The following is a 24,380-nucleotide window of genomic DNA, read 5'->3' as shown; positions in this document are numbered from 1 at the left end:
GTCCATTACCAGCGTAGCCTGTTACGATAACGACGAGGTGGAAATGGGAGCAAGATGTTCAGAAAGTATAGACGTACACTCCTAGAAATTGAAATAAGAACACCGTGAATTCATTGTCCTAGGAAGGTGAAACTTTATTGACACATTCCTGGGGTCAGATACATCACATGATCACACTGACAGAACCACAGGCACATAGACACAGGTAACAGAGCATGCACAATTTCGGCACTAGTACAGTGTATATCCACCTTTCGCAGCAATGCAGGCTGCTATTCTCCCATGGAGACGATCGTAGAGATGCTGGATGTAGTCCTGTGGAACGGCTTGCCATGCCATTTCCACCTGGCGCCTCAGTTGGACCAGCGTTCGTGCTGGACGTGCAGACCGCGTGAGACGACGCTTCATCCAGTCCCAAACATGCTCAATGGGGGACAGATCCGGAGATCTTGCTGGCCAGGGTAGTTGACTTACACCTTGTAGAGCACGTTGGGTGGCACGGAATACATGCGGACGTGCATTGTCCTGTTGGAACAGCAAGTTCCCTTGCCGGTCTAGGAATGGTAGAACGATGGGTTCGATGACGGTTTGGATGTACCGTGCACTATTCAGTGTCCCCTCGACGATCACCAGACGTGTACGGCCAGTGTAGGATATCGCTCCCCACACCATGATGCCGGGTGTTGGCCCTGTGTGCCTCGGTCGTATGCAGTCCTGATTGTGGCGCTCACCTGCACGGCGCCAAACACGCATACGACCATCATTGGCACCAAGGCAGAAGCGACTCTCATCGCTGAAGACGACACGTCTCCATTCATCCCTCCATTCACGCCTGTCACGACACCACTGGAGGCGGGCTGCACGATGTTGGGGCGTGAGCGGATAACGGCCTAACGGTGTGCGGGACCGTAGCCCAGCTTCATGGAGACGGTTACGAATGGTCCTCGCCGATACCGCAGGAGCAACAGTGTCCCTAAGTTTCTGGGAAGTGGCAGTGCGGTCCCCAACGGCACTGCGTAGGATCCTACGGTCTTGGCGTGCATCCGTGCGTCGCTGCGGTCCGGTCCCAGGCCGACGGGCACGTGCACCTTCCGCCGACCACTGGCGACAACATCGATGTACTGTGGAGACCTCACGCCCCACGTGTTGAGAAATTCGGCGGTACGTCCACCCGGCCTCCCGCATGCCCACTATACGCCCTCGCCCAAAGTCCGTCAACTGCACATACGGTTCACGTCCACGCTGTCGCGGCATGCTACCAGTGTTAAAGACTGCGATGGAGCTCCGTATTTCACGGCAAACTGGCTGACACCGATGGCGGCGGTGCACAAATGCTGCGCAGCTAGCGCCATTCGACGGACAACACCGCGGTTCCTGGTGTGTCCGCTGTGCCGTGCGTGTGATCATTGCTTGTACAGCCCTCTCGCAGTGTCCGGAGCAAGTATGGTGGGTCTGACACACCGGTGTCAATGTGTTCTTTTTTTCATTTGCAGGAGTGTATACAACAATCCTTGAGGTAGGAAGACACCTGCAAGTAACTACACTATACTTGAAAGAATAATCTGCTTCTCCAGAACTAGCCGCAAGACTAATCTCATCCACCGTTAGCAACTAAGATTCTGTGCACTAGTTTGTATCTCGGTGAAAGGGCGTTCTTTATATACTACATCACAATAAGGTCTTTGTGGTGTAATATATACATCTTTGCTTCAAGATGCAAATTGCTATAAAGACTCCACGTTACTGTGATATTCTTAGCCTAGCAGGTAGTTTATCGATGTTTACACCACGCTAACGTGTTAGCCGGCTTAGCTATTTTAAATTGTTCCAGCATTAACGCTTTTATTCTAAAATTGTGTCTATTTACTGTTTTTACTTTTAAAATAAGATTTCTGTGTAACTCTTTCGTTATCTCTGGATATCCATTTTTTTGTTTACTTATGCTTACGTGAGAGATTTGAAGATATATTTACCTAATCTATACTGATTCAATACTTGTAAACAATCATTCTCCATCGCCATTTGAAAATATGAGTATTTCTTATATTATAATACATTTCGGTAAGTTTCCTACATTTCTAGAAGATTTTTTCGCAAATTGTTTGCGATATTGTATCTTTACCTGAATTTCTTTTATCACTTTTCCATGTTCTTTCATTCTTAGTAGTTGCAAGCTTCTGTTACTCTACCAAATTAGTAAGGGAACGGGCGAGTAAGAGTTTGCCTTAGTGAAAAACAATCACGATTAACCACGCGAAAGAGCCTCCAGTCGAGAAGCATAAGCATTTCAACATTCTTACTGGATTGCAATTCTAAAGAGAGACTTCGAGCAACTCGGAGGAGAGTGATTAGAACACAGCAGATAGAACCGCCTTCGTTAGTTCCGTAATGTTACGCATGAGACGCTAGGTAGGACGCAGTAACGATTGGTGAGAATTTTACTAAGGAGTAAAGAATCTGCAACAGATTCGTTAAGGTAAGTAGCGAAACTGTATACCACTGACGACACGAGAAGAGCAGAGTCAATTCAATATTGCTATGCCTCTGTTTTTCAGAAATACGATGCATTGCTCCTTCGGACCTGTATACGTGTCCGAAGAAAAAGGCGCTGCAGCGACTAGAGCCATTATAAAACACATGAAACGTATTCACAGTTGTCAATATTTACCACCTTCTGCTGTATAATGGAACGACGACAGTGAAAATCTGTGTCCGCGCACATGGCGAGCGGGGCCCTACAATTAGGGTAGTCGAGCACGTATATTGTCGTACAGCGGAGACATCTTAATTGGAAGTCCCTTGCCAAGAGTTGCCCTGAGGCGAGCTCGGATAGTCCAACGGTGTGACCGATGGCGATGAAGCTGGAAATCCGCGGTCGAGTCCCGGCCCGGCACAATTTCACTGTCGTTATTACATTACACAGTTGATGGTTGTCCGTAGTCGCAACTGCAAATACACTTCATGCTTTTGATAACGGCTGTAGTCGCTGCAGTGTCTGTACCTTCGGACATACACCGTGTTCTAAGGAGCACTGCGACGTGTTTCCGAAAGTCAGAGACACTGCTCCATCATAATTATTTGCCAACACCAAACCAGCGACTTTCAGTTAAAATGTCTTCCCTGTACGGGAATATACATAATGGATGTACAGGGTGTTTCAAAAATGGCCGGTATATTTGAAACGGCAATAAAAACTAAACGAGCAGCGACAGAAATACACCGTTTGTTGCAATATGCTTGGGATAACAGTACATTTTCAGGCGGACAAACTTTCGAAATTACAGTAGTTACAATTTTCAACAACACATGGCGCTGCAAGTGATGTGAAAGATATAGAAGACAACGCAGTCTGTGGGTGCGCCATTCTGTACGTCGTCTTTCTGCTGTAAGCGTGTGCTGTTCACAACGTGCAAGTGTGCTGTGGACAACATGGTTCTTTCCTTAGAACAGAGGATTTTTCTGGTGTTGGAATTCCACCGCCTAGAACACAGTGTTGTTGCAACAAGACGAAGTTTTCAACGGAGTTTTAAAGTAACCAAAGGACCGAAAAGCGATACAATAAAGGATCGTTTGAAAAATTTCAACGGACTGGGAACGTGACGGATGAACGTCCTGGAAAGGTAGGGCGACCACGTAGGGCAACCACAGAGGGCAACGCGCAGCTAGTGCTGCAGGTGATCCAACAGCGGCCTCGGGTTTCCGTTCGCCGTGTTGCAGCTACGGACCAAATGACGCCAACGTCCACGTATCGTCTCATGCGCCAGAGTTTACACCTCTATCCATACAAAATTGAAACGCCGCAACCCCTCAGCGCCGCTACCATTGCTGCACTAGAGACATTCGCTAACGATATAGTGCACAGGACTGATGACGGCGATATGCATGTGGGCAACATTTGGTTTACTGACGAAGCTTGTTTTTACCTGGACGGCTTCGTCAATAAACAGAACTGGCGCATATGGGGAACCGAAAAGCCCCATGTTGCAGTCCCATCGTCCCTCCATCCTCAAAAAGTACTGGTCTGGGCCGCCATTTCTTCCAAAGGAATCATTAGCCCATTTTTCAGATCCGAAACGATTACTGCGTCACGCTATCTGGACATTCTTCGTGAATTTGTGGGGCTACAAACTGCCTTAGACGACACTGCGAACACCTCGTGGTTTATGCAAGATGGTGCCCGGCCACATCGCACGGCCGACGTCTTTAATTTCCTGAATGAATATTTCGATGATCGTGTGATGGCTTAGGGCTATCCGAAACATACAGGAGGCGGCGTGGATTGGCCTCCCTATTCGCCAGACATGAACCCCTGTGACTTCTTTCTGTGGGGACACTTGAAAGACCAGGTGTACCGCCAGAATCTAGAAACAATTGAACAGCTGAAGCAGTACATCTCATCTGCATGTGAAGCCATTCCGCCAGACACGTTGTCAAAGGTTTCGGGTAATTTCATTCAGAGACTACGCCATATTATTGCTACGCATGGTGGATATGGGTAAAATATCGTACTATAGAGTTTTCCAGACCGCAGCGCCATCTGTTGTTGATAATTGTAACTACTGTAATTTCGATTGTTTGTCTGCCTGAAAATGTACTGTTGTCCCAAGCATATTGCAACAAACGGTGTATTTCTATCGCTGCTCGTTTAGTTTGTATTGCCGTTTCAAATATACCGGTCATTTTTGAAACACCCTGTGAGAGTGCAGGTTGTGGGCACATGGTTGACAACACACTGAAAACCGAGCGAGGTGGCGCAGTGGCTAGCACACTGGACTTGCATTCGGGAGGACGACGTTTCAATCCCGTGTCTGCCCATCCACATTTAGGTTCTCCGTCATTTCCCCGAATCCCTCCAGGCAAATGCCGGAATGGTTCCATCGAAAGGGCACGGCCGACTTCCTTTCTCGTCCTTTCCTAATCCGATGAGACCGATGACCTCGCTGTCTGGTTTCCTCTCCCAAAAACAACCAAACCCCAACCCAACGCATGGAAATTTCGATCTGACCTTGAGGCATCTTCGGATAGCCTAAACCTAAGGCGAGTGCTAACGACCAGTGGGGAATCCAGGTTCAAGTCCCGGTCCGGCAAATATTTTCACTGTCATCATTCCATTATACAGCAGCAGGTCTTCCGTATCCGCAACTGCGAATACATTTCAAGCAGAATCAAATAGGTCACTATCAATGAAGCTGCAAAGCAGACTCTTTTCGGCAACATACACCGCACCCCGACTACGTTTTGGCAGTCAAAAGGTAGGATTGACAGCGTCCATGTCGTTCACACTCGATTCTCTCGCTGTGGTGTGGTGACATCTTGTGCGTGACACTGTTCTAATGTTGATCTTATACACGCTGACCGGCGAGACGATCAGCGAAACGATGCCACGGCTGACTGAGTCCAGCATGCAGTACCGACGTCAGCACAGCAGCCAGCGCTGATCAGTAGACTAAGGGTCGATCAGCGCCCCTCCAGGGTGGAAGCTGTCCTAAGACTCCAGAGTCCTTTGGTTCCCACGACTACATGGCATCCGACATCGCGATCCACCTTGGGAACAACGCGGGCAGTGATCTGGGAGGGATCCAGAACACTTTAAATCACACGCGTCTTGGTCAGAGCCGTCTCCGAAAGCAGATCTCCCGACGGGGCGTGCTTTCCTCACCAGTGGTCGTCAGAACCGCCGCATCTGGGAGTAGTCGGCTTCCACTTCTAGCTGATGCAGCGTTCTTGGCACCAGTGAATCCGCTACTGATTTGTTATCTCGATCACGAAGTCGTCAGTCAGCGCAGAAGAAGCATCAACAACTTTTATTTCTCTCTATAAACATTAACGTGGTTTTATTGCCTCTAACGATGCCACATAGGTCCTCTATCTGCATCCTGACGAACTGGTAAAAATTTCCATCTCAGCAAAGGACGGTCGCTACCAGTTTCTGTTCTGAAATGCCCCAGTCCAGTGCCAGTAAGAGGTGTCCTTCAACGATCCGGCACATCAACATCAGCAACTGTTACTGAGGGTGAGTCAGAAGACTTTCTTATTTGTTGGCAAAAGAGAAATTATATTCTTTGCTGAGTCCGAATTAGCACTGAAAGGCCTTGAAGTGAGCTTGTATAGACAGGGAGAACCGGAGAACGAACCCGCAGTTTAAGGTAACAGTCGGGAAAATTATGCTGTTCAGGTACTTTGCAAAATCTGTAATTTAACGGGAGATAGTGACGCATTTGTACCAACAACATGTGCTACTTGTAGAAAGGACGGTCACACTGTCGTGGCTATTGTTCACAGTGTTGAAGTTTAATGATTAGGGACGGGAATTAAGTGTAATTGTTTTATTCTTGCAACTGTGGCTATTGAGTTATTGTCGGAAATAATAGTAGTTGCTTCATGTAAAAAAGGGATAGCTTAATTACACAAACAGATTCAGACAGGAGCACTTAGTACTAAAGAGACGACAGACGTTCTTATGCAGCAAATTTATAAATTCATCGAGGGTAATGAACAGCAGCAAATACTTACGGAACAGCTAACGCAACAATCCTAATTTTTATTCACAGAACAACAGCCTCAGTGTCGTTTGTGTGAGACAAAAACAACAGTGTGATTCTTGAGTTTCTCCCGGCGTATTTGATAATCAAAATATCCACGGGTGTACTGCCGGTCTAGAGTGTCCAACGGGCACAATATTTCGGCGATCAAACATGTCGCCATCATCAGGTGAACTGACGGACTGAGCTCAGTCCGTCAGTTCACCTGATGATGGCGACATGTTTGATCGCCGAAATATTGTGCCCGTTGGACACTCTAGACCGGCAGTACACCTGTGGATATTTTGAAAAACAACAGTGCTCCTTCACCATTCACTGATCCTTCAGCCGCAAATCTAACGATTCTCCTCTCTGGGAAACAAGTTAAGTTGGTGGTCAGATAAAACATGCTTGCAAATGGCCAAGTTACGTATCACGAAATTTTTATCTCGTATCACGGACTCAGTAAAGTATCCATAGTCCGTGAGTAGAATCAGATTTACAACAGATGTATAGGAAACACAACATTATTTGCAATTTTAGACAGGAACTAAATAGTCTTAATATAAAAGGTGAATGGAACAATGGATCATTTACCAACAGGATATGATAGTTTAATGCACAGACTTTGAGACGACACACAAGCCTGATGTGGAAAAAAGCGTAAAATAGAACGTTGGACGAGCTCTGTTTCTCATAGGTTTTTCTTATTATTTTTTACATTTTCATTTATTTATTATAAGTCATCAGTGTTGTGTGATTTGATGCTGCCCAACATGAATTCCTCTCCTGCGACAACCTCTCCATGTCAGAGTAGCAGTTGCAACTTATGTCACCAATTATTTGCTCGATGTATTCCGATATATCTCTTCCTCTACTGTTTTTACACTCTACAGCTCCCTCTGCTACCACAGATGTTATGTCCTGATGCCTTAACAGATGTCCTCCCATCCTGTCTGTTATTCGTTTCAGTGTTTTCCATACTTTTCCTTCCTCGCCGATTCTGCGAATAACCTTGTCATTCCTTGCCTTATCAGTCCACCTAATTTTCAACATTCTTCTGTAGCACCACATCCCAAAGTCTTCGTTCTCTTATGTTCTTGTTTTCCCACACTCAATGTCTCACTACCACACAATGCTGTACACCAATCATACACGCTCAGAAATTTCTTCCTCGTATTAAGGCCTATATTTGATACTAGCAGACGTCTCTTGGTTAGAAATGCCTTTTTAATCAGGGCTAGTCAGTCTTTTATGTCCTCCTTGCTCCATCCGTCATAGGTTATTTTGCTGCCCAAGTAGCAGAATTCCTTATCTTCAAATTCTTTGTGATCCACATTGGTATGTTAAATTTCTCGCCGTTCTCATTTCTGTTACTTCTCATTACCTCGGCCTTTCTTCGATTTACTTACAGCTCACTTTCTGTACTCACTGAACTGTTCATTCCACTTAACACACTCTACAGTTCGTTTTCTCTTTCGCTGACGATAGCAATGTCGTCAGCGAATCTTATCATTGATATACTTCCACCCTGAATTTTAACGTAGTATCGAAGATTTCCCTTTTTATCCACAGTGGTTCTTCGATGTATGGATTGAACAGCAGGGCGAAAGATTGCATCCCGGTCTTACACCCGTTTTCATCCGAACACTCCGTTCTTGGTCTTCCAGTCATTGTGCTCTCTCGGTTTTTGTACATACACAACTGTTTATTACCCACGTTTCCCTATGGCTTCCCCTATTTTTCTCAGAATTTCAGACATCTTTCACCATTTTACGTTGTCTAACGCTTTTCCAGGTCGAGAGATCCCTTGAACGTGTCTTGATTTCCAACGGAAACGTCAGAAATGTCTCCCCGGTGCCTTTATCTTTCCTAAAACCAAACTGATCTTCATCTAACATATCCGCAGTTTTCTTTTACATTCCTCTGCATATTATTCTTATCAGCTGCTTCGATGCACGAATTGTTAAGCTGGTTGTGCTATTATTATTACACTTGTCGGCTCTTGCTATCTTCGGAATCGTGTGGATGATATTTCTCCGAAAGTCTGCTGGTGTACCGCGTCACATACAATCGCCACACCAACGTGAATAGTCTTTTTGTTGCCACCTCTCCAAGCGATTTTAGAAATTCCAACAGAATGTGGTCTATACCTTCTGCCTTACTTGATCTTAAGTCTTCCAAAGTTCTTCCATGTCGACTCCTGTTTTTTGCTTCTACTGAGTCATCAGTCATAGTGGCATTGGATGTACTGCTTCCACCTACCCACTCTCTCCTCTAAAGTTAACTGTAGAATTCCCACCGATCTCTTAATGTTGCCATCCTCACTTTGAATTTGACCGAAGGTTGTTTTGATGTCCGTGTATGCTGAGTCCGTTCTCCGCACAATCATTTCCTTTTCGATCTCTTCACATTTCGATGCAGTCATTTTGCCTTAGCTTCTCTGTATTTCATATTTATTTCGTTCCTAAGTGAAATGTATTTCCGTATTCCTGAATTTCCCTAAATATTTTTGTACTTCCTTCTGACGTCGATCAGCAGAAGCATTTCACCTTTTATCGACGGTTCTTCGCATCTGCGTTCCTTGTCCGCCCCCGGTAGCTGAGTGGTCGGCGCGACAGACTATCAATCCTAAGAGCCCGGGTTCGATTCCCGGCTGGGTAGGAGATTTTCTCCGCTCGGGTACTGGGTGTTGTGTTGTCGTAATCATCATCATTTCATCACCATCGACGCGCAAATCGCCGAAGTGCCGTCAAATTGAAAGACTTGCTCCAGGCGAGCGGTCTACCCGACGGGAGGCCCTCGTCACACGCCATTATTATTATCTGTGTTCCTTGTATGTACGGTTTTCTTTCCAACTTATCGATTCCTCTTAAACTGTACTACCTACTGAGCTGTTCATCATTGCAGTGTCTACAGTGTCACAGAACTTCAGACATAGCTCTTCATTTCTTATTACTTCCGTATCCCAGTATTTGGGCATTTATTTTTGCTGATTAATCTCTTAAACTTCAGTCTGCTCTTCATCACTATTAAATTGTGATCTAATTCTATATCTGCCTCTGGGTACGCCTTAATATCCAGTAGTCGATTTCAGAGTCTTCGCCTGACAGTGATGTAACATATCGGAGATCTTCCTGTGTCTCCCTGCCTTTTCCAAGTAAACATCCTCCTCCTGTCATTCTTAAACAGAGTATTCGCTATTACTAATGGATGTTTATTGTAAAACTCTATTAGTCTTTCTTCTCTCTCGTTTCTACTACCAAGTCCATGTTGTAACTCTTCCTTTTGCATCCTCCCCCATAACTTCATTTCGTTCTCCTATAACTATTAGACTTTCATCTCCATTTACGTACTGAATTACAAGTTCAGTATCTTCATATATTTTCTCTATCTCTTCATCTTCCGCTTGCGACATCGGCATGAATACCTGAACTATTGTTGTCGGTGTTGGTTTGAAGTCGATATTGGCGAGAATAATCTTGTCACTGAATTGTTCACATTTACTTACTCTGTCATTCCTTTCTATTCATGACGAATCCTAGTCCCGGCAGCTGCTGATGTACTGTATACTCGCATGGGCAAAACTCTTTATCGTCCTTCCATTTCAATTTTACTGACCCCCACTAAATGTAGATTGAGCCTTAGGATTTCCCTTTTCACATTTTATAGCTTTCCTACCACGTTCAAGTTTCTGTCATTCCACGTCCCTATTCGTAGAACGTAGTCCTTTCGCTGGCTATTCAATCTTTCTCTCATAGTCACCTCCCACTTGGCAGTTCACTCCTGGAGGTAAGAATGAGAGACTATTTCGTAATCTTTTGCCAATGGAGAAATCATCAAGACACTTTCTCAGTTACAGGTCACGTGTCCTGTGGATAAACATTGTGTCTTTAATGCAGTGGTTCCTATTGCCTTCTGCGTCCTCCTACCGTTGATCGTTGTTGATTCCTCCGCCTTTAGGTGCTGTTTCCCACCCCAAGGGCGTCCGCCCCGATAGCTGAGTGGTCAGCCTGACGGATTGCCCGCCTACGGGCCGAGACGGGGATTTTCTGCGCTCAAGAACTGGGTGTTGTGTTGTCTTCATCACTATTTCGTCCCCATCCGGCGCGCAGGTCGCCCATTGTGGCGTCGAATGTAATAAAGTCTCCAAGGGCAAGAGAGTGCCGTGAACCTCTATCGGATTCTACATCCCTATTTTACAAGGCGGTTGGCAAATGAGAGTGACTTCTTATGCCGCAAGTATGAATTAAGGACACTGAGGATGTAGCATAGGCACTTAGTGTTAGCATCCGTTTACAAGATGTGGATAGTGCACTAGGACGCGCAGAGACCAGAAAATAATCTGATTTGGTGAAGAACGTTAGTTTTGTGACATTTAAAGGCGCAGTATAGCCAAGCACAATATTGTAATTTCCAACACTATAAGCATAAGGCTCGAGATTGTGAAACTATGAACTAGGAGGGCAAGTACAGTGCGAGAAAGAAACAGTTAAACGGGAATGGGAAAGTTCCTTCCATCGGAAAGCGTTCCCAGTAGATCGCAGTACTGTGAAAACGTATACAGATTCAGACTGTTGCTTGACAGCTTCGGTAAATAAAACGAAGTAAGGATTTTAGTAGATACCGGCGCACACATGCTAGAGCACACGCCCACGAAAGGCAAAGGTCCTGAGTTCGAGTCTCGGTCCGCCACAGAGTTTTAATCCGCCAGGAAGTTTCGCATCAGAGCACACTCCGCTACAGAGCGAAAATCTCATACTGAACACAGTTCAAGTTTAAAGCAGGGCACACATGGCTTCACAAACAAATACAATTGTTTCCAACTGTGAGGCAAAGATTTTCTGTAGTACTCTGCTAAGACTATCCGGTTGGCCACCATTCTAAATTCTACCTTTCGCAACGAAGAGTTAAACTCAACACGGATTCGTTTCCAATGGATGCAACAGGTACAAATGTTTCTGTGTCAAAGGTAAACCCTTTACTAAAGTGGTACGAACTAAGCTGTGTACAACTACGTTAAAATTGTTTCACATGAAAGAGTAGCAGCAAGTACAGGAAATCTAGTTTGATTTACGATAGGCACAGATGTTGCACAATAAGCATTGTGTTTAATAGAAACAATGTGAAGTAATGATGTGGTAGGTGAACAGCATTGTTTTATACGAAGAAGTATAAAATATGGTAAGGAAATAGATGGACAGCTTATGGTGCCAGTAACCATGGATGATGTCACAACGAATGAAGTAAATCTTCTGAAGGGATTAGTAACAGCTACAAGTCTTGTACCCGAAGAAGAAGAAGAAGATTGCTGTATGGTGTGGCAGGTGGCAGATGACGCTAAATAACAAAAAGTGTGAGGTGATCCACATGGGTTCCAAAAGAAATCCGTTGGAATTCGATTACTCGATAAATAGTACAATTCTAAAGGCTGTCAATTCAACTAAGTACTTGGGTGGTAAAATTACGAACAACTTCAGTTGGAAAGACCACATAGATAATATTGTGGGGAAGGCGAGCCAAAGGTTGCGTTTCATTGGCAGGACACTTAGAAGATGCAACAAGTCCACTAAAGAGACAGATTACACTACACTCGTTCGTCCTCTGTTAGAATATTGCTGCGCGGTGTGGGATCCTTACCAGGTGGGATTGACGGAGGACATCGAAAGGGTGCAAAAAAGGGCAGCTCGTTTTGTATTATCACGTAATAGGGTAGAGAATGTGGCAGATATGATACGCGAATTGGGATGGAAGTCATTACAGCAAAGACGTTTTACGTCGCGGCGAGATCTTTTTACGAAATTTCAGTCACTAACTTTCTCTTCCGAATGCGAAAATATTTTGTTGAGCCCAACCTACGTAGGTAGGAATGATCATCAAAATAAAGTAAGAGAAATCAGAGCTCGAACAGAAAGGTTTAGGTGTTCGTTTTTCCCGCGCGTTGTTAGGGAGTGGAATAGTAGAGAGAGAGTATGATTGTGGTTCGATGAACCCTCTACCAAGCACTTAAATGTGAATTGCAGAGTAGTCATGTAGATGTAGCTGATGGGTCAGAAATAGAGTACGATGTCATGTAAACTGTCAGCAAGTCTGCGTTCCATAACAAGGTTCGTCTCTCAATGGGAAATGATCGATAGGTCGTGGAGTCATTAGTTTGGCACAAGGATTTATTTATTTCAGATGGTTCTGGGCCAGCCACACCCATAACACAGCATCGTACGCCAACATGCAGTCATGCAACAGTGAAGTGTAGCAGGTAACCCAAACATCTGAAGCCAATAATACACTCCTGGAAATTGAAATAAGAACACCGTGAATTCATTGTCCCAGGAAGGGGAAACTTTATTGACACAATCCTGGGGTCAGATACATCACATGATCACACTGACAGAACCACAGGCACATAGACACAGGCAACAGAGCATGCACAATGTCGGCACTAGTACAGTGTATATCCACCTTTCGCAGCAATGCAGGCTGCTATTCTCCCATGGAGACGATCGTAGAGATGCTGGATGTAGTCCTGTGGAACGGCTTGCCATGCCATTTCCACCTGGCGCCTCAGTTGGACCAGCGTTCGTGCTGGACGTGCAGACCGCGTGAGACGACGCTTCATCCAGTCCCAAACATGCTCAATGGGGGACAGATCCGGAGATCTTGCTGGCCAGGGTAGTTGACTTACACCTTCTAGAGCACGTTGGGTGGCACGGAATACATGCGGACGTGCATTGTCCTGTTGGAACAGCAAGTTCCCTTGCCGGTCTAGGAATGGTAGAACGATGGGTTCGATGACGGTTTGGATGTACCGTGCACTATTCAGTGTCCCCTCGACGATCACCAGAGGTGAACGGCCAGTGTAGGAGATCGCTCCCAACACCATGATGCCGAGTGTTGGCCCTGTGTGCCTTGGTCGTATGCAGTCCTGATTGTGGCGCTCACCTGCACGGCGCCAAACACGCATACGACCATCATTGGCACCAAGGCAGAAGCGACTCTCATCGCTGAAGACGACACGTCTCCATTCGTCCCTCCATTCACGCCTGTCACGACACCACTGGAGGCGGGCTGCACGATGTTGGGGCGTGAGCGGATAACGGCCTAACGGTGTGTGGGACCGTAGCCCAGCTTCATGGAGACGGTTGCAAATGGTCCTCGCCGATACCCCAGGAGCAACAGTGTCCCTAATTTTCTGGGAAGTGGCGGTGCGGTCCCCTACGGCACTGCGTAGGATCCTACGGTCTTGGCGTGCATCCGTGCGTCGCTGCGGTCCGGTCCCAGGTCGACGGACACGTGCACCTTCCGCCGACCACTGGCGACAACATCGATGTACTGTGGAGACCTCACGCCCCACGTGTTGAGCAATTCGGCGGTACGTCCACCCGGCCTCCCGCATGCCATCTATACGCCCTCGCTCAAAGTCCGTCAGCTGCACATACGGTTCACGTCCAGGCTGTCGCGGCATGCTACCAGTGCTAAAGACTGCGATGGAGCTCCGTATGCCACGGCAAACTGGCTGACACTGACGGCGGCGGTGCACAAATGCTGCGCAGCTAGTGCCATTCGACGGCAACACCGCGGTTCCTGGTGTGTCCGCTGTGCCATGCGTGTGATCATTGCTTGTACAGCCCTCTCGCAGTGTCCGGAGCAAGTATGGTTTGTCTGACACACCGGTGTCAATGTGTTCTTTTTTCCATTTCCAGGAGTGTAGAACAGTTCATAGATCAACAACTCAAAGAAGACGTAACATGGGACGGTGTAAATTCTTTTCCATACTCGATTCAAGGCGTAGTTAGCACTACACCGAAGTATGTCCAGAAGATAGTCCATAAACAGCTTGTACAAAATCATCCAGGTGCTAGCAGTATCGTAGAATTCCTTTTGGGTTCAAAAACCCACCTGCAACGTTTCATTGTTTATTAGATTGTGTCCCAAAAGTTTTAAAAGCGAAAAACTCCATGGTCTGCTTGGATGAAATCATTGGTTTTTCTAAAGATCTAGCTGAACATATTGAACGTATAGGCAAAGTATTTGACAGATTTAAAGCAACTGGCAGCTGAGTCGCAAAGAGATTTTGGTGTAGAATACGGCGAGGCGATGTGGAGCAATATGAAAAACATAGTTGAATTTCTTATGTTCAACGAACAGATTTGAGTAGTAAAACGATACAACGTTATAGGTTACCATAATCGGAAAATATTTCAAATGATAGAAAAGGACGTATTAGGACCGTTAATAGAAGTTTAGCGGCTAAAAAGTATTTACTGGCGATGATCGTCTATTTCTCAAGGTCCCTCGTTCTGATAGCAGTACCAGATCAGAGAGCAAGCACAGTATCTCAAGCTATGACGAACCATTGATTTCTTAAGTTTGTTATACCACATGTCATATCAAGTAACAAAATTTTATGCCTGCTCTGGAGAAACAGGTTACGTCGCCTACTGCGTGTAAAGATATTACGGACTATTCTTTTCTATCCACAAGGTAACGATCTTACGGAACGTGTACAATATACCATACGGAAGAAGTTATGACACTATTTGAACAGTCAACTTTTAGAACGGGATGTTTGTCTGGCTGTGTGGTGAATGTGTACAACTCACTGTACGAAATGATGTATGGATGAAAACTGCCGTCGACTTTTGATTTAGTGCCATGAAAATTAGGAATGCTGGGTGAACACGTGCACCAATTCACAAAAAGAAGTTCGTAAACGAGTAGAACGTGCAAACATTAAGGCACTGGAGCATCGAGAGCAAATTGTCAGGGAACGAGTATATTAATGAGTACAGAATAGGATAGTGGGTTCTACTAGAAAATCCGTATACCTCGAAGTGTCGAACCAAGAAATTCTTGAGAAAATGTCAAGGAGCGTACCAGCCTGCGGCAATGACTTCACCGGTCAATGTTAAGTCACTATTATCTACGAAAACATCGGTTCTGCAAGTTAGTCGAGTTAAACCCTTTAAAGCATAGCAGATGCGTTAACACAAATACCCACATCGTTACCATCAAAAAAGAAATTACCACGCGGAAAGAGAAAAATACAGAGTGTACCTTATGAGCTTAGGTCTAGTGATAAGTGTCAAGAACGCAGACTACTGCGTTTAATTTTGTGGTGGGGTACATATATTAATATTATTTTTCCTTTAGTTTGCTGTAGCAGTCTTCTGTCTAAGGAGCGACGAGATACGTGGTAATTCCTTTCTCCTAGGTGGCGTAGAAGACGACGTTGCAATATATTATCAAAGCTATATTTTCCTTGCGCCTCTGTGAAGCTGAAGTGATTGGGATTACAGCAAGTGGAAAAAATTCCCCACAGGGACATAACACATTATACATCTAGTGAAAAGTAAATAACATTATTTGCTCATGCTTCTACAGCTAAGGATTATACAGATCAAGCTATGGTATACAGGCTAGGGTATACAGCGCGTTACAAAAAGGTACGGCCAAACTTACACGAAACATTCCTCACACACAAAGAAAGAAAATATGTTGTGAGGACATGTGTCCGGAAACGCTTACTTTCCATTTTGGAGCTCATTTTATTACTTCTCTTCAAATCACATTAATCATGGAATGGAAACACACAGCAACAGAAAGTACCAGCATGACATCACATACTTTGTTACAGGAAACGTTCAAAATGTCCTCCGTTAGTGAGGATACATGCATCCACCCTCCGTCGCATGGAATCCCTGATGCGCTGATGCAGCCCTGGAGAATAGCGTATTGTATCACAGCCGTCCACAATACGAGCACGAAGGGTCTCTACATTTGGTACCGGGGTTGCGTAGACAAGAGCTTTCAAATGCCCCCATAAATGAAAGTCAAGAGGGTTGAGGTCAGGAGAGCGTGGAGGCCATGGAATTGGTCCGCCTCTACCAATCCATCGGTCACCGAATCTGTTGTTGAGAAGCGTACCAACACTTCGACTGCAATGTGCAGGAGCTCCATCGTGCAGGAACCACATGTTGTGTCGTACTTGTAAAGGCACATGTTCTGGCAGCACAGGTAGAGTATCCCGTATGAAATCATGATAACGTGCTCCATTGAGCGTAGGTAGAAGAACATGGGGCCCCATCAAGACATCACCAACAATGCCTGCCCAAACGTTCACATAAAATCTGTGTTGATGACGTGATTGCACAATTGCGTGCAGATTCTCGTCAGCCCACATTTGTTGATTGTGAAAATTTACAATTTGATCACGTAAAGAGAACATTTGCACTGAAATGAGTATTGACACATTGTTGGATGACCCATTCGCAGAAGTGTACCCGTGGAGGCCAATCAGCTGCTGATAGCGCCTGCACGCGCTGTTCATGGCACGGAAACAACTGGTTCTCCCGTAGCACTCTCCATACAGTGACGTGGTCAACGTTACCTTGTACAGCAGAAACTTCTCTGACACTGACATTAGGGTTATTGTCAACTACACGAAAAATTGCCTCGTCCATTGCAGGTGTCCTCGTCGTTATAGGTCTTCCCCAGTCGCGAGTCATAGGCTGGAATGTTCCGTGCTCCCTAAGATACCGATCAATTGCTTCGTACGTCTTTCTGTCGGGACACCTTCGTTCTGGAAATCTGTCTCGATACAAACGTACTGCGACACGGCTATTTCCCCGTGCTAATCCAGACATCAAACAGGCATCTGCCAACTTCGCATTTGTAAACACTGCACTGACTGCAGAACCACGTTCGTGATGAACACTAACCTGTTGACGCTACGTACTGACGTGCTTGATGCTAGTACTGTAGAGCAATGAGTCGCATGTAAACACAAGCACCGAAGTCAAAATTACCTTCCTTCAAGTGGGCCAACTGGCGGTGAATCGAGGAAGTACAGTACATACTGACGAAACTAAAATGAGCTTTAACATGAAAATTAAGCGTTTCCGGACACATGTTCACATAACATATTTTCTTTATTTGTGTGTGAGGGATGTTTCCTGAAAGTTTGGCAATACCTTTTTGTAACACCCTGTATATTAACATGCTATTTCCAGCTGCAATTTTGAATTCCGGTTTGCAATGTTTGATGATGCATCCATATCCGGTCAATGCAAAGTTATCGACGAGAGAGTATAAGTGCGAATGAATGAATTACTACTTTTGGCAGAACAAAGACATACGCATCTTGTCTTCTTAGTAAGAGACCTCAGCAACTCTATCAAGGATTTAGTCGACCATTTGCAGCACAGGTAATTTGTACTGACAAACTATCGAGTATAATTCAGCTGTTTGTAGGCAATGTGGAAGCACCACAGTGTAAAGTAGTAGTATTAATGCCGCAGCCACAATTTCGAAGGAATGGCATCCGCTTGTTTTACGTTATGTTTTCTCCAGAAACATTAATTCATTAATAGAACGAAATTAACGAGTACGGCAAAGTTAGAGTTAAAACCAAGTGTGGTACAGCCGGAGCAAAGTTATAGCTTCCTGTTTACAGGCATCATAGCAAGTTCCCGATCTCGACCGATGTTGTACTGGCTGAAGAAATCGTTCAGCGTGTTACCCATGGAAAAACTAAACTTTCTGAATAATGCTTTAGATCCCACTTTACTACGAACCACAGATGAATTAGTCATTGCAGAAGAGGGAGAAATTTCGCTAGATCAAATATAGCATGTTCGAGATCGAGAGAAGCGTAAAGAAAACATCGTAGCAATCAGTGTATCAACCACTAGCGGTATGGTGGTACTAGCTTCTATGTGTGCAGCCTAATTGGCCTCAGAAGGCAAGAAATCGTGCAACGGGAACAACCAATCATGAAATTCCTTCGGAATGGATTCTTTCTAGTAAGTAAGAGATTATAGAATAAAATGGTAAAGAAGCGATCTAGGAAAACAATGTTAAACAAGGATAAATTTTTTGTGATCACTGCAACAAAAAGATCAAAGTAAATGTAAATGTGTAAGATAATTCATCAAACAGATAGAAAAAGGGTGAAATTCAGAACGAATTTTTATTAAAATGCAGGTGAATTGTATGTATGAAAACTAATAAGGGAATGAGAGAGTAGCGTGTTTCTTAGCGTAAAACAGCTGGCATTACTTAACCCCACGGTCGCGTCGCCACCACCAGCCTAGAAGCATAAACATTTCACCGCTGTTTCTCGGTCAGGGAAAACGTCTATTTCGCCACTCCCAAAAGAGACTGTGAACAGCTCCGCAGAAAGTGGTTAGAATGGCGCGGACTTTGTTAATTCCATAATGCCACGCAATGGGTACCAGGTAGGGCGCATCGACTAACGGACGTTTGAATAAGCTGTAAATGCGAAGTTGTTAAGCAAATTCTAGGGAGCTCAATACTGCAGCCAACTCGGGAAGGGCAGAATCAGTTCGGTGATTCTGAATGACATCGTAGAGTAGAGCCACTCCTCAGTGACACAAATACTCCATCCTCTGTAGCTTGCACTGTTTGCACAATTAAGTGGTCATCAGTTGTTGTAGAAAATGGCGGCTGAGTACTTTCTCTCCTTCAGGCAGCAGTGCTTGTGATACGGAACGCTCCTCATTGACATGAAGCAAAGGTGTGAGCAGTGCGAAACTCCTGGGATGCACTCGTCACACTTCGTCCTTCCCGTTTCCCGTTGATTCATCTCCGTGTGAAGTCACCTAAATGTCGTCACCGTACCATGCTGTAACAAAGAACACCCCTACAGTGTACCGTAACTGCTCACTGACTGACGCACACTGTCTTTTCTGGATCCTTCGGCTGCTTCGTTCTATGAGACCACAATTCACCCTTATCTCACCCCACGTGACGTCCAACTTACCGTACACGAACTAGAAACCTCTGGCAACTTTCTCCTCCTCTTCGATTCATTTCAGTCGAGTAGTTAATGTGTTGCGTCTATTTACTTATCTCGGCCTTAGCTTTGGCACAGCGATGTACTTAGCTGTATCCTCCATCTGCATATTTCGCTTATAGTGTTTTACATCCGGAAACTATTTTGATGTGATGTGAGTGTAGACTTTCCCGGTGCATACTTTTAACGAAATTTCCTCGGGATTTCATCAGGGTAGATGTGTCGAAGATCCGCAACGTTTCGATGAGTGTAATTCTCATCATCTTCTAGCGAAGATGATGACAATGACACTTGTCGAAACGACGCGAATTTTCGACGCAGCTACCCGGATGGAAGCCCGAGAGGATTTCATTAGTTTTGATGTTATTCTTGTACTGTGACTTCAGTAGTTATAAACGTATATAAAACTGGATTACTCTGCACCTGTGCTGCCATTGAACGTTGATAAATCAAAATAATAAATTAAACATGATATTCTATACTGTCAGGTGTTTATATTTATAAAAAAAAAACACAAACAACAAGTCTTATGCCCCAGATCATCTTAAACATCTATGCTTGGCAACTTCTTCATTACAAAAATATCAGGTTCTTTGGGTGGAAATGAAAAAAAAAGTGATTTACTTTTTCCATTTTCGTTCATTAATGTCTTAAGACATGATGTTTTAGGGTACTTCGCCATTTAGGAATAGGTGTTTGTAGCACAGAAGTGTCTAATAAAGATAATACGAGAAGTCCTCTCTACAACCTCTTCATAACAGCCTTTTGGTTATACTGAATAAGGTTCACAGCGCGTTCGCTCCGCCCTGAGGTTGGTTGCCCTTAATCAAACACAATTCCAAAACCACAAATTCATAAATTTAATACTACAAGGAGATCCTCTGATCACGGTATGTGTGGCATATGAAGAACTGATATATTCTAAGATACGTTATCTTCGATATCATCTATCAAATCATGTATCAAAGATAGATGTCTTTAACAATCTATGCAGTGTTGTGAAGAGTTTAACATATCATAAAATTGGCGAAGGTCCAAAGTCCGAGTCTCGGTCCGGCACACAGTTTTAATCTGCTACGAAGTTTCATACCAGCGCACACTCCGCTGCAAAGTCAAAATCTCATTCAGGTATCATAAAATTAACTTTAAAGAAAAACTAATGTCATACCTGATTCCCAAACGAGAAAGTGTACTGCAGTGTCCTCACACTGCGTCACTCCACATGGCAGCGAGAGGACGCAGGGTTTATCCACAGAACTTGCAAATAAATAAACGCTTCTCCGGGGAGACCCTTATCCTTGTTTTAGCTGCCTTCCTGTGAAGATAGGTGATTTCATTGCTCTGATCCTATAACGAATGGGACAAGTCGCAGTGTCGTCTACTAACAGAAACACTGTTCTTTCTCTTCTGCATTCCTTTCGTATTAACCCCCCCCCCCCTCTTTATTTGTCGTCACTATTCTCTGATCGCCATATCAAAATAACCGAGCGAGTTAGTGCAGTGACTAACACAGTGGACGCGCATTCAGTACCACGCTGGTTCAATTTCGTGTCCCGCCATCCTGATTTAGATTCTCCGTCATAACTATAAATCGCTGCGAGCAAATGCCGGGATGTTTTGTTTGAGATGGCACAGCCGATTTCCTTCCCTATTCCCGTATAATCTGACGTTGTGCTCCATGTATAACGACCTCCATGTCAACGATACATTAGCTGGCCGGAGTGGCGGAGTGGTTCTAGCCGCCACAGTCTGGAACAGCGCGACCGCTACGGCCGCAGGTTCGAATCCTGCCTCGGGCATGGATGTGTGTGTTGTCCTTACGTTAGTTAGGTTGAAGTAGTTCTAAGTTCTAGGGGACTGTTGACCTCAGAAGTTAAGTCCCATAGTGTTCAGAGCCATTCGAACCATTTTTTTTTCAACAATGCATTAAAACTTATCTTCCTTCCTTCTGCGTAAAATAAAAGAATATGATAGAAAATTCATGCCCCTCTAGACATCCAGTTTTTATTTTTAACAATTTCAGTGAGTGGTCCTCCGAACTCGACCTTGGACGAGGAATTGGTTGTTCGGTCTGTAAGTTGTCTTTTAGCAATAAAATGGCATATCCTTAGTATTTCGGTAGCCTAGTTGCAGGATCTCCATTTCTTAAACTGATATTTCGACCGTATACTTATCGGTTACCTTCCGAATGAACTGGTAGACTAAATCTACAGCACTTGCGTCCGTGTAGTTAAACCTAAAGGTCATGCCACTGCGCATGCACCCACAGACTCACCAGTGCCAGAGATGTTGTTCGGCGGGAAAGAGCTATGCACTTATTGAATCTTTTGTTAGAAGCTCGATCCATGCTGGGATACTGGTACATGAAGACGAGCTGTCCCTTAGCGACATACTTACTACTTCATCAAAGAAAGCGCCGAAGTCCTTCTTTTTCCAGGCTGAAGCAACCGTCTGTATTAATTAAATACTTCGCCAGACAAATTTCTGTTGTTTCCTTCAGCATCAGGTCTCAGAGTGATTAATAGACGCTGAAAGTTTGACGAAGTCCCAGTGCATAGATCAAACCAGCTGTTAGCAACTATAAGGACGTTCAATAAGTCACGCAACACATTTTATTTGCTCTCTGCCAACTTCGGTCGAAAAATGCGGATTTTATTTTGGAACATCGTAAAATATTTCAGCTCCAGTCCTTATAGTTCCAGGAAGCTCCGACTGGTGGCGGCGCTGTGCGTAACCTTCAATTAAATTTCGTCTCTAGCGCAGGTGCGTTCCAAGCAGAGAGCTTGTCAGATATTCATAGGTGATTGCGGAGTATCTACGTAGATATGCCAATGAACAAAATCACCGTAAGTCGTTGGGCGAGACGCGTATCACGACCGTAACAATGTCGTGTAAACTTGTGCTATTTCCCGCATGCCAAACGGCGGCACAAAACTGTGACTCATGCGATGGTGAACATGGGAGACACTCGTTGAGGCCACCCCACAACCAGAATATCGTCTCTTTCGACTTCCACCTGTTTGGCCCCATGAAGCATTATGTGGATGACGGAGAGGTTATTGATGCAGTAAGACGTCTGCCAATAGAGTGGTACCATGCGGCCACAAAGGCCCTCCCAGTAACGTAGTGTAGGGCCATCACATTGAACGGAGATTATGCTGAAAAGCACGGTTCTATAGAAAGAAAAATAGGGAAATACCATAGTGTATTGGAATTCTGAATAAAACCAACCTACTTTCAGAAAAAAACCTATTCCATTACCTATCGTATACCGCTTGTGAATAATGATCCGCATGAGTCGACATTCAATGAACTTCGTATCTCAAGGTGGCATCGTCTTTGTAATGTCACAATCCACAAAGAGGAAAGTAAGTAACTATTAATACCTAAAAGTGTTTGATTCGAACATCTGGAATCTAATACTACTTTTAATCACAATTGCCCAAAGTCTAGGGATATCCATCCTGAGTGACTTGCCATGGAATACCAAGTAAATGTGCTTGTTCATAAGAGAGATTGCGAGACGGTTTCATCTCATAAATTCTAGGGGAATTTAATTCGCTTGTATTGCAAATCGCTTACCATACTCTCATTAAATCGTTGCGTTAGTGATGTTCTTCAGTGTGGTGCACTTATCGTGTAGGATCAGCGTAAGAGGGAGGAAATTCTGAGGAAAAAATGGTTCAAATGGCTCTGAGCACTATGGGTCTTAACATCTGAAATCATCAGTCCTCTAGAACTTAGAACTACTTAAACCTAACTAATCTAAGGACATCACACACAGCCATCCTCGAGTAAGGATTCGAACCTGCCACCGTAGTAACAGCCCAGTCCCGGGCTACAGCACCTAGAACCGTTCAGCCACAACGGCCGCCTATGTGTTACAAAAATGTGGACCTGTACCCAGACATTCTGACAGTTGTGCTATCCGCACATCATCTGCGAATAGTGTGATACAAATATAGCATGTAGCTCCGACCAAAATCCACACGGTGACGTACGAATTAAAGATGTAGAGTTTAGACTGAATTTCATAGTGTCCGGCTTCAGATAGTGTTCGCTACCACGCAGTACACAGACCTTTTCGTAGACCGTATATATAGTGAGTGATGAAATGTATAATTCATATTATTGGCTTTGAACTATCTGTTAATCAATCGGGTCACGTACATTAACTGTCGGAGATATACTCGAACGCGGCAGTAGGGGTTTCAGTGGCCTAGGTATGCGCTACGAAGGCGCAGCGATGGAGTAGGCATTGTTTACAGGAAGCGGCCGTGTGCGCTGCTTACCTGTGCTCGCGTCGTCTGCCGGAGGATCAGCCATGCGGCCCACGTGTCCACAACTGACTGCTGGCTGCGCCTGCCCATCTCCCGGGCACTAGCGCCGTATCAAGGCCGCGTGACGTCATCAGAGGGCCCGGCTCTGACGCAGAACGTAGTAACTGCGAGGCCACCACACTGCCGAGAACCCGTCTTTGGCGTGATTAGCACGACGCAAGCAGATACTTAGATGGTCCTCATTTCAAGGTCAGCAGGAACATGAAGCCAGAGCGATGATCAATAAGCTCACGGCTGAATTACTGCCGTCACATGAGCTCCCAGCAGTCATCATCCACAGCTGACTTACAGCAGCATAATACCGCTCAACAACATTTACGTAACTTAACTTTCAAGTAATGAGATACAGTGGTTTCAATAGCGCGTACTACAGGCACTTGTCTCCACAGAGAATTGGGAAGTAACTACGAATCAATAGTTCCTAGGCCGGCCGCAGTGGCCGTGCTGTTGTAGGAGCTTCAGTCCGGAACCGCGGGTCTGCTACGGTCGCAGGTTCGAATACTGCCTCGGGCATGGATTGTGTGGTGTCCTTAGGTTAGTTAGGTTTAAGTAGTTCTAAAGTCTAGGGGACTGATGACCAGCGATGTTAAGTCCCATAGTGCTCAGAGCCATTTGAACCAATAGTTCCTATTTAAATTTGGTCACCTTACTTATGGATGTATTCCTTGAGCGAAATTTTTGTCTATTTATCAGTTTTGCTTACGG

The 24,380-nt window shown here is 44.8% G+C and overlaps 1 long non-coding RNA gene across 1 annotated transcript in view; it reads right to left on the bottom strand.

Moving 5' to 3' along the window:
• Nucleotides 1-23,688, bottom strand: part of LOC126284298 (uncharacterized) — a 52,505-nt gene extending 28,817 nt beyond the window's left edge. Inside the window, exon 1 of the long non-coding RNA XR_007551465.1 lies at nucleotides 23,628-23,688. This is a non-coding gene — a long non-coding RNA (uncharacterized LOC126284298). The remainder of the gene's footprint in view (nucleotides 1-23,627) is intronic.
• Nucleotides 23,689-24,380: the final 692 nt, after the last annotated feature.

Source organism: Schistocerca gregaria, chromosome 8 (assembly GCF_023897955.1).
Source record: "Schistocerca gregaria isolate iqSchGreg1 chromosome 8, iqSchGreg1.2, whole genome shotgun sequence".
NCBI classification, from domain to species: Eukaryota; Metazoa; Arthropoda; class Insecta; order Orthoptera; family Acrididae; genus Schistocerca; species Schistocerca gregaria.
This window is presented reverse-complemented; position numbering and strand designations above follow the sequence as displayed.